Genomic DNA, 13748 nt, shown 5'->3' with positions numbered 1-13748 from the left:
TACCCAATCACCCTCCCGGATCCGGATCCTTCTCATCAGAAACGCTGACTAGCATAGCCTAGCATAGCGCCACAAGTAAATAATAGCATATAAATATCATGAAATCACAAGTCCAATACAGCAAATGAAAGATAAACATCTTGTGAATCCAGCCAACATGTCCGATTTTTAAAATGTTTACAGCGAAAACACAACATATATTTACGTTAGCTCACCACCATATCCAAAAACACACCGCTATTTTTTCACAGCAAAGATAGCTTTCACAAAACCCACAAATAGAGATAAAAATAATCACTAACCTTTGAACAACTTCATCAGATGACTGTCTTATAACATCATGTTATACAATACATTTATGTTTTGTTCAAAAATGTGCATATTTATAGCTACAAATCCTGGTTTTACATTGGCGCCATGATCATAAATGGCTCCAAAACAGCCGGAATAATTACAGAGAGCAACGTGAAATACAGAAATACTCATCATAAAACATTTATGAAAAATACATGTTGTACACATAATTAAAGATAAACATCTTGTGAATCCAGCCAACATGTCCGATTTTTTAAATGTTTTACAGCGAAAACACAAATATATATTATGTTAGCTCACCACAATAGCCCAAAACACAACGCCATTTTTTCACCGCAAAGATAGCTTTCACAAAACCCACAAATAGAGATAGAATTAATCACTAACCTTTGAACAACTTCATCAGATGACAGTCTTATAACATCATGTTATACAATACATTTATGTTTGTTCGAAAATGTGCATATTTAGAGCTACAAATCCTGTTTTTTTTACATGGCGCAAAAATGCCAGAAATCTTGCCTGTTTGTTGGTGACCAAATACTTATTTTCCACCATAATTTGCAATAAATTCATTAAAAATCCTACAATGGGATTTTCTGGATTTTCTTTTTTCATTTTGTCTGTCATAGTTGAAGTGTACCTATGATGAAATTACAGGCCTCTCTAATCTTTTTAAGTGGGAGAACTTGCACAATTGGTGGCTGACTAAATACTTTTTTGCCCCACTGTATATATCTACCTCACAATTTGGAATTGATATTATCTATTGTTGATAACTCGGTTTTGTTTTGAAATGTAATTATCTACTGTTGATACCTAAGTGTTGTTTTGAGTTGATTTTGCCTGTTGTTGATAACCAAGCTTTGTCCACCAATGATTATGTTCCCCTAACCACTCCCTCTCCAATCAGGCTTTGATGTAACATGGTCTGTTCTCTACAGAAAGCTTGTTGTATCATTGTATCCCTGACAAAGGATGAAATGCATCAGAGTTTAGAATGTTCTGTACTATTGAACGTACCATAATGATAAAGGCGTTTAGCTGTATGAAGAATACCTTGCTCCTCCTGGTTCTCTTACCCTCCTTACCAAAGAGAACATTTGTCTTTGTTGCACACTTGTTAAAGACAGCAGTCTAGCAAGTGTCTGAAGTGGTGGTTTAATGAAGTGTGTCGTTGCAGGTGGACATTCGTTACAAGACAGCCCTTCATTCTCGCGGTTGTCCTTCATTTCTCTGGTCGTGTGCCAGTGGGGACTGTGGGAATGAGACCAGTCTAGTGGTTAACACAGTGGACGGGGGATATCTGAGGGCTGGTGTCAGACAGAAGGAGTCATGACTAGACAGGTCTCCAGCAACACACAGACTTTTGATCTGCAGTGAGTGTTCTTTTATATTGAAATCTTCCATCCGTTACCAGTGTGTTTCTGATCCTGATTTGTAGTAACAGGGAACAGATTAGTTACATCCTGGTTACTAAAGCAGTTATAGACAATATGTCCAACCATTACAACAGAAAGGAGAAAACACACATTAGTTAACACACATATTGTACATGATGAACACCATGACAACAACAGTGTTAGGATGTGTTTTTGGAACTCACCTTTCACCTTTGTCTCTTTATCATTACAGATTGGATGGCGGAAACTGGATAGACAATGCTAATTCTGTTTTAGATTGGGGCTATTGACTCATGTGGATCTGGGGTCAGGTCTGACACGGGGACAGTCAACGATCTCCACAGACCACTGTCATTCCTCTGATGTGGTAAATACTCCTACTTATCAGTGTTAAGTGATTTAGTTTAATGAACAAGTGACTTTATCAATCTGTGTGTTGTATTCAGTCAATAGAAAACAGGTCTGAAACACTGCAATAATCTCTCTCGCTCTCAAACTATTTGTCTCTCTCTCTCTCTCTCTCTTTCTCTCTCTTTCTCTCCTCTCTCTCTCTCAGTGTCCCTGCTAATTGTCAAAGAGATTTCAACCTGTTGTCGTTTGATCCAGATGAGGATAAGGTCAGATGCAGATATGCAGTACCAACGGATGAGTGTGTCACATCAAGTAACCTTCCTAATGACTTCACTCTACTAGAGGTTAGATCCAAGTAAAACAACACAGACAACGATGGACTATGATGATGAAGGCACCAACCAGCTGGCCATGTAGGTTACTGTCCTTTAACATGCAAGCACCAACCAGCTGGCAAGCAGATTACTGTCATTTAACATGCAAGGCACCAACCATCTGGCCAAAGCAGGTTACTGTCATTTAACATGCCAAGGCACAACCAGCTGGCCAAAGCAGGTTACTGTCATTTAACATGCCAAGGCACCAACTGCTGGCCAAGTAGGTTACTGTCATTTAACATGCCAAGGCACCAACCAGCTGGCCAAAGCATGTTACTGTCATTTAACATGCCAAGGCACCAACCAGCTGCCAAAGCAGGTTACTGTCATTTAACATGCCAAGGCACCAACCAGCTGGCCAAAGCAGATTACTGTCATTTAACATGCCAAGGCACCAACCAGCTGGCCAAAGCAGGTTACTGTCATTTAACATGCCAAGGCACCAACCAGCTGGCCAAAGCAGGTTACTGTCATTTAACATGCCAAGGCACCAACCAGCTGGCCAAAGCAGTTACTGTCATTTAACATGCCAAGCACCAACCAGCTGGCCAAAGCAGATTACTGTCATTTAACATGCCAAGGCACCAACCAGCTGGCCAAAGCAGTTACTGTCATTTAACATGCCAAGGCACCAACCAGCTGGCCAAAGCAGGTTACTGTCATTTAACATGCCAAGGCACCAACCAGCTGGCAAAGCAGATTACTGTCATTTAACATGCCAAGGCACAACCAGCTGGCCAAGTAGGTTAATGTCATTTAACATGCCAAGGCACCAACCAGCTGGCCAAAGCAGGTTACTGTCATTTAACATGCCAATGCACCAACCAGCTGGCCAAAGCATGTTACTGTCATTTAACATGCCAAGGCACCAACCAGCTGGCAAAGCAGATTACTGTCATTTAACATGCCAAGGCACCAACAAGCTGGCCAAAGCAGGTTACTGTCATTTAACATGACAAGGCACCAACCAGCTGGCCAAAGCAGGTTACTGTCATTTAACATGCCACGGCACCAACCAGCGCTGGCCAAAGCAGGTTACTGTCATTAACATGCCAAGGCACCAACCAGCTGCCTAAGCAGATTACTGTCATTTAACATGCCAAGGCACCAACCAGCTGGCCAAACCAGGTTACTGTCATTTAACATGCCAAGGCACCAACCAGCTGGCCAAAGCAGATACTGTCATTTAACATGCCAAGGCACCAACCAGCTGGCCAAGTAGGTTACTGTCATTTAACATGCCAAGGCACCAACCAGCTGGCCAAAGCAGGTTACTGTCATTTAACATGCCAAGGCACCAACCAGCTGGCAAAGCATGTTACTGTCATTTAACATGCCAAGGCACCAACCAGCTGGCCAAAGCAGGTTACTGTCATTTAACATGCCAAGGCACCAACCAGCTGGCCAAAGCAGATTACTGTCATTTAACATGCCAAGGCACCAACCAGCTGGCCAAAGCAGGTTACTGTCATTTAACATGCCAAGGCACCAACCAGCTGGCCAAAGCAGGTTACTGTCATTTAACATGCCAAGGCACCAACCAGCTGGCAAAGCAGGTTACTGTCATTTAACATGCCAAGGCACCAACCAGCTGGCCAAAGCAGATTACTGTCATTTAACATGCCAAGGCACCAACCAGCTGGCCAAAGCAGGTTACTGTCATTTAACATGCCAAGGCACCAACCAGCTGGCCAAAGCAGGTTACTGTCATTTAACATGCAAGGCACCAACCAGCTGGCCAAAGCAGATTACTGTCATTTAACATGCCAAGGCACCAACCAGCTGGCCAAGTAGGTTAATGTCATTTAACATGCCGAGGCACCAACCAGCTGGCCAAAGCAGGTTACTGTCATTTAACATGCCAATGCACCAACCAGCTGGCCAAAGCATGTTACGTCATTTAACATGCCAAGGCACCAACCAGCTGGAAAGCAGATTACTGTCATTTAACATGCCAAGGCACCAACAAGCTGGCCAAAGCAGGTTACTGTCATTTAACATGACAAGGCACCAACCAGCTGGCCAAAGCAGGTTACTGTCATTTAACATGCCACGGCACCAACCAGCTGGCCAAAGCAGGTTACTGTCATTTAACATGCCAAGGCACCAACCAGCTGGCCTAAGCAGATTACTGTCATTTAACATGCCAAGGCACCAACCAGCTGGCCAAACCAGGTTACTGTCATTTAACATGCCAAGGCACCAACCAGCTGGCCAAAGCAGATTACTGTCATTTAACATGCCAAGGCACCAACCAGCTGGCCAAGTAGGTTACTGTCATTTAACATGCCAAGGCACCAACCAGCTGGCCAAAGCAGGTTACTGTCATTTAACATGCCAAGGCACCAACCAGCTGGCCAAAGCATGTTACTGTCATTTAACATGCCAAGGCACCAACCAGCTGGCCAAAGCAGGTTACTGTCATTTAACATGCCAAGGACCAACCAGCTGGCCAAAGCAGATTACTGTCATTTAACATGCCAAGGCACCAACCAGCTGGCCAAAGCAGGTTACTGTCATTTAACATGCCAAGGCACCAACCAGCTGGCCAAAGCAGGTTACTGTCATTTAACATGCCAAGGCACCAACCAGCTGGCCAAAGCAGGTTACTGTCATTTAACATGCCAAGGCACCAACCAGCTGGCCAAAGCAGATTACTGTCATTTAACATGCCAAGGCACCAACCAGCTGGCCAAAGCAGGTTACTGTCATTTAACATGCCAAGGCACCAACCAGCTGGCCAAAGCAGGTTACTGTCATTTAACATGCCAAGGCACCAACCAGCTGGCCAAAGCAGATTACTGTCATTTAACATGCCAAGGCACCAACCAGCTGGCCAAGTAGGTTAATGTCATTTAACATGCCAAGGCACCAACCAGCTGGCCAAAGCAGGTTACTGTCATTTACATGCCAATGCACCACCAGCTGGCCAAAGCATGTTACTGTCATTTAACATGCCAAGGCACCAACCAGCTGGCCAAAGCAGATTACTGTCATTTAACATGCCAAGGCCCAACCAGCTGGCCAAAGCAGGTTACTGTCATTTAACATGCCAAGGCACCAACCAGCTGGCCAAAGCAGGTTACTGTCATTTAACATGCCACGGCACCAACCAGCTGGCCAAAGCAGGTTACTGTCATTTAACATGCCAAGGCACCAACCAGCTGGCCTAAGCAGATTACTGTCATTTAACATGCCAAGGCACCAACCAGCTGGCCAAACCAGGTTACTGTCATTTAACATGCCAAGGCACCAACCAGCTGGCCAAAGCAGATTACTGTCATTTAACATGCCAAGGCTCCAACCAGCTGGCCAAAGCAGATTACTGTCATTTAACATGCCACGGCACCAACCAGCTGGCCAAAGCAGATTACTGCATTTAACATGCCACGGCACCAACCAGCTGGCCAAAGCAATTACTGTCATTTAACATGCCAAGGCACCGACCAGCTGGCCAAAGCAGGTTACTGTCATTTAACATGTCAAGGCACCGACCAGCTGGCCAAAGCAGGTTACTGTCATTTAACATGCCAAGGCACCAACCAGCTGGCCAAAGCAAGTTACTGTCATTTAACATGCCAAGGCACCAACCAGCTGGCCAAAGCAGGTTACTGTCATTTAACATCAATGTTATGCAAAATACAGTACATTAGGTCATGGAAGAATTACAGTACATTCGGTCATGGGCTGAATTACAGTACATTAGGTCACGGGATGAATTACAGTACATTAGGTCATGGGATGAATTGCAGTACATTAGGTCATGGGATGAATTACAGTACATTCGGTCATGGGCTGCCATAAGAGAGCTACTTTGTAAAACGATTTAGTAGTCTTCACACAATGGAGCTATTGTGTATCTCCCATATTGACGAGTTGTTTAGCAACAAAACTAACGGTTTGGGACAACGGGGTTGGCTTGGCTTGTTGACAACATGTCAACTATATTTAGTTTCCAAATGTTTATTGAAAACATAAATACTGCTTTGGCCAGCTGGTTGGTGCCTTGGCATGTTAAATGACAGTAACCTGCTTTGGCCAGCTGGTTGGTGCCTTGGCATGTTAAATGACAGTAACATGCTTTGGCCAGCTGGTTGGTGCCTTGGCATGTTAAATGACAGTAACCTACTTGGCCAGCAGGTTGGTGCCTTGGCATGTTAAATGACAGTAACCTGCTTTGGCCAGCTGGGTTGTGCCTTGGCATGTTAAATGACAGTAACCTGCTTTGGCCAGATGGTTGGTGCCTTGGCATGTTAAATGACAGTAATCTGCTTTGGCCAGCTGGTTGGTGCTTGGCATGTTAAAGGACAGTAACCTACATGGCCAGCTGGTTGGTGCCTTCATCATCATAGTCCATCGTTGTCTGTGTTGTTTTACTTGGATACTAACCTCTAGTAGAGTGAAGTCATTAGGAAGGTYACTTGATGTGAMACACTCATCCGTTGGTACTGCATATCTGCATCTGACCTTATCCTCATCTGGATCAAACGACAACAGGTTGAAATCTCTTTGACAATTAGCAGGGACACTGAGAGAGAGAGAGAGAGAAAGAGAGAGAAAGAGAGAGAGAGAGAGAGAGACAAATAGTTTGAGAGCGAGAGAGATTATTGCAGTGTTTCAGACCTGTTTTCTATTGACTGAATACAACACACAGATTGATAAAGTCACTTGTTCATTAAACTAAATCACTTAACACTGATAAGTAGGAGTATTTACCACATCAGAGGAATGACAGTGGTCTGTGGAGATCGGTTGACTGTCCCCGTGTCAGACCTGACCCCAAGATCCACATGAGTCAATAGCCCCCAATCTAAAACAGAATTAGCATTGTCTATCCAGTTTCCGCCATCCAATCTGTAATGATAAAGAGACAAAGGTGAAAGGTGAGTTCCAAAAACACATCCTAACACTGTTGTTGTCATGGTGTTCATCATGTACAATACTGTGTGTTAACTAATGTGTGTTTTCTCCTTTCTGTTGTAATGGTTGGACATATTGTCTATAACTGCTTTAGTAACCAGGATGTAACTAATCTGTTCCCTGTTACTACAAATCAGGATCAGAAACACACTGGTAACGGATGGAAGATTTCAATATAAAAGAAACACTCACTGCAGATCAAAAGTCTGTGTGTTGCTGGAGACCTGTCTAGTCATGACTCCTTCTGTCTGACACCAGCCCTCAGATATCCCCCGGTCCACTGTGTTAACCACTAGACTGGTCTCATTCCCACAGTCCCCACTGGCACACGACCAGGGAAATGAAAAACAACCGCGAGAATGAAGGGCTGTCTTGTAACGAATGTCCACCTGCAACGACACACTTCATTAAACCACCACTTCAGACACATTGCTAGACTGCTGTCTTTAACAAGTGTGCAACAAAGACAAATGTTTCTCTTTGGTAAGGAGGGTAAGAGAACCAGGAGGAGCAAGGTATTCTTCATACAGTTAAACGCCTTTATCATTATGGTACGTTCAATAGTACAGAACATTCTAAACTCTGATGCATTTCATCTTGTCAGGATTACAATGATACAACAAGCTTTCTGTAGAGAACAGACCATGTTACATCAAAGCCTGATTGGAGAGGGAGTGGTTAGGGGAACATAATCATTGGTGGACAAAGCTTGGTTATCAACAACAGCAAAATCAACTCAAAACAACACTTAGGTATCAACAGTAGATATTATCATTTCAAAACAAAAACCGAGTTATCAACAATAGATAAATATCAATTCCAAATTGTGAGGTAGATATATACAGTGGGGCAAAAAAGTATTTAGTCAGCCACCAATTGTGCAAGTTCTCCCACTTAAAAAGATTAAGAGGCCTGTAATTTTCATCATAGGTACACTTCAACTATGACAGACAAAATGAAAAAAGAAAATCCAGAAAATCCCATTGTAGGATTTTTAATGATTATTTGCAAATTATGTGGGGAATAATAAGTATTTGGTCACCAACAAACAGGCAAGATTTCTGGCATTTTTTGCGCCATGTAAAAAAAACAGGATTTGTAGCTCTAAATATGCACATTTTCGAACAAAACATAAATGTATTGTATAACATGATGTTATAAGGACTGTCATCTGATGAAGTTGTTCAAAGGTTAGTGATTAATTCTATCTCTATTTGTGGGTTTTGTGGAAAGCTATCTTTGCGGTGAAAAAAATGGCGTTGTGTTTTGGGCTATTGTGGTGAGCTAACATAAATATATGTTGTGTTTTCGCGCTGTAAACATTTAAAAAATCGGACATGTTGGCTGGATTCACAAGATGTTTATCTTTAATTATGTGTACAACATGTATTTTTCCATAAATGTTTTATGATGAGTATTTCTGTATTTTCACGTTGCTCTCTGTAATTATTTCCGGCTGTTTTGGAAGCCATTTATGATCATTGGCCCAATGTAAAACCAGGATTTGTAGCTATAAATATGCACATTTTTGAACAAAACATAAATGTATTGTATAACATGATGTTATTAAGACAGTCATCTATGAAGTTGTTCAAAGGTTAGTGATTATTTTTTATCTCTATTTGTGGGTTTTGTTGAAAGCTATCTTTGCTGTGAAAAAATAGCGGTGTGTTTTTGGATATGGTGTGTGAGCTAACGTAAATATATGTTGTGTTTTCGCTGTAAACATTTTTAAAAATCGGAACATGTTGGCTGGATTCACCAAGATGTTTATCTTTCATTTGCTGTATTGGACTTGTGATTTCATGATATTTATATCGCTATTATTACTTGTGGCGCTATGCTAGGCTATGCTAGTCAGCGTTTCTGATGAGAAGGATCCCGATCTGGCGAGTGAATGGGTAGAGGTTTTAAAGTAACATGGACAACTTACCAAAGCTGCATTTTGAGGACCGATCTTTCATATTCCTCGTCAGAATGAAGAAGAAATCGTTACAAGTTTTACTGGTAAATGCTGTAGTGTTACTGGTAAATGGTCGGGTAGTTTACTGGTAAATGCTGGGAGTTACTTGGTAAATGCACTGGTAGTTTACTGGTAAATGCTGGTAGTTTACTGGTAAATGGTTGGTAGTTTACTGTAAAATGTTGGTAGTACTGGTAAATGCTGGTAGTTTACTTTGGTAAATGCTGCGTAGTCTTTACTGGAATGTTTGGTAGTTTACTGGTAAATGCTGGTAGTTTTACTGTAAATGCTGTAGTTTACTGTAAATGCTGGTAGTTTACTGGTGTAAATGTTGGTAGTTTACTGGTAAATGTTGGTCGTTTACGGTAAATGCGGGTAGGAGTTACTGGTAAATGCGCGGGTAGTTTACTTGGTAAATGCTGGTAGTTTACTGGTAAATCGCTGGTTAGTTTACTGGTAAATGCTGGTAGTTTACTGGTAAATGTTGGTTAGTTTTACTGTAAATGTTGGTAGTTTACTGTAAATGGTTGTAGTTTACTTGGTAAAATGTTGGTAGTTTACCGATAAATGTTGGTAGTTACCGAGTAAATGTTGGGTAAGTTTACGGTAAATGGTTGTAGTTTTCTGGTAAATGCTGGTATTTACTTGGTAAATGCTGGTAGTTACTGGCAAATGTTGGTAGTTTACTCGTAAATGCTGTAGTGTTACTTGGGTAAAATGTTGGTAGTTTGCTTGGCTGAATGCTTGGTAGTTTACTGGTTAAATGCTAGGTAGTTTAACTGGTAAAATGCTGGTAGTTTACTGCGTAAATGGCTGGCTAGGTTACTGGGCAAATGTTGGTAGTCTTACTGATGTAAATGTTGCGTAGTTTGCTGGCTAAATGCTTGACGTAGTTTACTGCGTAAATGCCTGCGTAGATTTACTGGTAAATGCTGGTTAGTTTACTGGTAAATGCTGGTTAGTTACCGGTAAATGCTGGTGATTACTTGGTAAATGTTGGTAGTGTTTACTGGTTAAATGCTGGTAGTTTTGCTGGGTAAAATGCTGTAGGTTTTACTTGGTAAATGCTTGGTAGTTTACCGGTAAATGCTGGTAGTTTACTGGAGAAATGCTGTGGTAGTTTACTCGGTAAATGTTTGGTAGGTTTCTGGTAAATGCTGTAGTTTTACTGGTAAACATGCGTGGTAGATATTACTGGTAAATGCTAGGTAGTTTTTACTGGTAAATATTATAAGTTTACTGCGTAAATGTTAGAGTACTGCATTCCATGAAGAACATATTTTTCAAGAGACAACAAAGATACAAATAAACATGTGTTTTCAGTTTGAGAAATATTTAGAAATGTGAGTAAAGATCTGTCTTTTTCGTGGTCTTTAATTTTTTGGTTTTGTACACTTTTTTATAAAATAAATAATAAATAATATATTAATATTTCACCTTTATTTAACCCAGTAGGCCAGTTGGAGAACAATTCTCATTTACAAACTTGAACCTGGCCAAGATAAAGCAAAAGCAGATGCCGACAAAAAACAACAACAGTTACACATGAAAAAAACAAACGCTTACAGGTCAATAACAACATAGAAAATTCTATATACAGTGTGACGCAAATGACAGCTAAATTTAGGGCAGGTAAGGCAATAAAATAGGGCCTTAGTGGGCAAAAATAATTTACAATTTAGCATTAAACACTGGAGTGATAGATGTGCCAGATGATATGTGCACAGTAGAAAATACTGGGGTGTGCAAAAAGAGCAAAATTATAAACAACAGTATGGCGATGAGGTAGTGGTATTGGCCTTTTACAGCTTATGGGCTGTGTACAGGTTGCAAGGATCTGTGAGCTGCCTGACAGCGGATGCTTACAATTTAGTGAGTTGAGATATAAGACTCCCAGCTTCAAGTGATTTTTCCATTCGTTTCCAGTCGATTGGCAGATGAGAACTGAAAGGGAAAGCGGCCCAACAGAGGTGCGTTGTTGGCTTTGGGGATGACCAGTGAAATATACCTGCTGGGGCGACGGTGCTTACGGGTGGGTGTTGCTATGGTGACCAGTGAGTCGAAGGTGGGGTATTTATAGGAAAGACTACACCTTAGGATACCTGGAATGCCAGCTGTGTTAAAAGACGAATTATGTAAGCAAGGGACCCACCAAATGAGAGCATACAGTCCAGTGGTGGGTAGTATGTGGGCTTTGGTGACAAAACGGATGGCACTCTGATAGACTACATCCAATTTGCTGATTAGAGTGTTGGGAGGCTATTTTTGTAAATTCACATCGTTGAAAGTCAAGGATTGGTTAGATGGTTCAGTTTACGAGGTAGTTGTGCGAGCATGAGTGATAAGGCTTTGTTGCGAATAGGAAGCCGATTCTAGAGAATTTTGGATGGATGTAGCTTAATATAGTTCTGGAAGGAGAGTTTACAGTCTAACCAGACACCTAGGTATTGTGAGTTGTCCACATATTCTAAGTAAGAGCCGTTCAGGTAGTGGATGTCTGAGTCGGGCAGGGGCAAGGAAGCAATCGGTTGAAGAGCATGCATTTAGTTTTACTAGCATAAACAAGCATGTGAGGGCCACGGAAGGAGTGTTGTATGACATTGAAGCTGTCTGGAGGTTTGTTAGCACAGTGTCCAAAAGAAGGGCCAGAATAGTATACGAATGGTCGTCTGCGTAGAGGTGGATCAGAGAATCACCAGCAGCAAGAGCGACTTCATTGATTGATTACAGAGAAAAGAGTCTGGCCCGAGAATTGACCCTGTCGCTTGTCACCCCCATAGAGACTGCGAGAGGTCCGGACAACAGGTCCCTCCGATTTTGACACACTGAACTCTGTCGTCGAGATTAGTTGGTGAACCCAGGCGAGGCGAGATCATTTGAGAAACCAAGGCTATTGAGTCTGCCGATAAGAATCTGTGATGCGAAAGCCTTGGCCAGATCGATGAATCCGGCTGGCACAGTACTGTCTTTTATCGATGGCGCTCGTATTAATATGCGTTTAGGTGACCTTGGAGCTTGCATTGAGGACCAACTCGGAAACCAGATTGCATAGTGGAGAAGATACTGGGTGGGATTCGAAATGCTCGGTGATCTGTTTGTTAACTTGGCTTTCGAAGACTTTTTAAAGGCAGGGCAGGATAGAATATGTCTGTAACATGTTGTGGGTCTAGAGTTTCTCCCCTTGAAGAGGGGGATGACCGGTAAGCTTTCAATCTTAGTTATCTCAGACGATACGAAAAGAGAGGTTGAACAACTAGTAATAGTGGTGGCAACAATTGTCAGCGATATTTTAGAAAGAAAGGGGTCCAAGATTTCTAGGCCAGGCTGATTTGTTAAGGGGGGCTCCAGATTTTGCACTCTCTTCAGAACAATCAGTCTATCTGGATTTGGGTGAAGTAAGAAGCGGGGGGTTGGGGCGGGGGTTGGGCAAGTAAGCTAGTGGGGTTTGGAGGGCTGTTGCCGTAGTTGAGGGGTAGCCAGTGGGAATAGCGTATGGCCAGCCGTAGAAAAATCTTATTTGGAAATTCTCGCATTACTCGTAGAAAATGTCTCGATGTACTCGTCAAGATTTATTCAGTGCCTGACTAGTGTTTCCTTAGCCTCAGTGCAGTGGGCAGCTGAGAGCAGTGCTCTTATTCTCCATACCTTTACAGTGTCCCAACACATTTTGTTAGTTAGCTACTACAGGATGCAAAGTTTCTGTTTTGAAAATAAGCTATTCCTTGCCGTTTTCCTAACTGATCTGTGTATATTGGTTCCTGTTACCTTGCCTTGAAAAGTCTGCATATCGAGGTTTTTTCAATCTAGTGCAGTACGCCACAAGATGTTTTTGTGCTGATCAAGGGCAGTACAAGTCTGTGGTGACCACCACGGGAATATATTGTTCTTAGACCTGTGTAAAATGGGCATGCTTATTTAAGGATGGTGAATAAGGCACTGTTAAAGAACCAACCAGGCCCTCTCTCCCTACTGCACGGGATGAGGTCAGTATCCTTCCAGGATAACCCGGGTCAGGTCGTTAGAAATGTGCTCTGCTCTCAAGTGATTTAGGAGAGTTTGACAGTGGATGAGGGGTGGTCTGTTATTGACCCCGGAGTCCATTACGCATGCAGGCAACTAGGCAATTGATCCGCTGAGCATCCTGGTTAAGACAGTAGAGGGTATTTAGGGGCACGGTTGGTCACGGCATGATATCTATTGAGGTGCCGCGTGTTTACGGATTTTATGTAGGTATTTATCATCCTCTGTGTGAGGACTAGGCACTATCTTAGATTGTAGGCATGGCCAGGTGTTAAACATATCCCAGTTTAGGTCGTAGTGCCCAGACAGAGCGAACTCTGAAGATAGATGGGGCGGCAATCAATGTCAATCAATTCCACATCATGGTGTCCAGCAGCAGCTGGGAGCTAAGGGCCTCGC

At 42.4% G+C, this 13748-nt stretch overlaps 1 long non-coding RNA gene across 2 annotated transcripts in view; it reads right to left on the bottom strand.

Moving 5' to 3' along the window:
• The window catches only part of LOC112075752 (uncharacterized), a 24753-nt gene that overhangs the window by 9849 nt on the left and 1156 nt on the right, over nt 1–13748 (bottom strand). The window contains exons 1-3 of one of the 2 annotated variants that reach the window (XR_011477475.1): nt 7559–7750; nt 7163–7300; nt 6836–6974 (exon numbers count right to left, since the gene is read on the bottom strand). This is a non-coding gene — a long non-coding RNA (uncharacterized lncRNA). Of the gene's footprint in view, nt 1–6835; nt 6975–7162; nt 7301–7558; nt 7751–13748 lie in introns of those variants that run through there. The other variant, XR_002895034.2, reaches the window with a different exon arrangement.

Source organism: Salvelinus sp. IW2-2015, unplaced genomic scaffold (assembly GCF_002910315.2).
Source record: "Salvelinus sp. IW2-2015 unplaced genomic scaffold, ASM291031v2 Un_scaffold3373, whole genome shotgun sequence".
NCBI classification, from domain to species: Eukaryota; Metazoa; Chordata; class Actinopteri; order Salmoniformes; family Salmonidae; genus Salvelinus; species Salvelinus sp. IW2-2015.
Note: the sequence above shows the minus strand (reverse complement) of the source record. Positions and strands in the feature narration are given on the sequence as shown.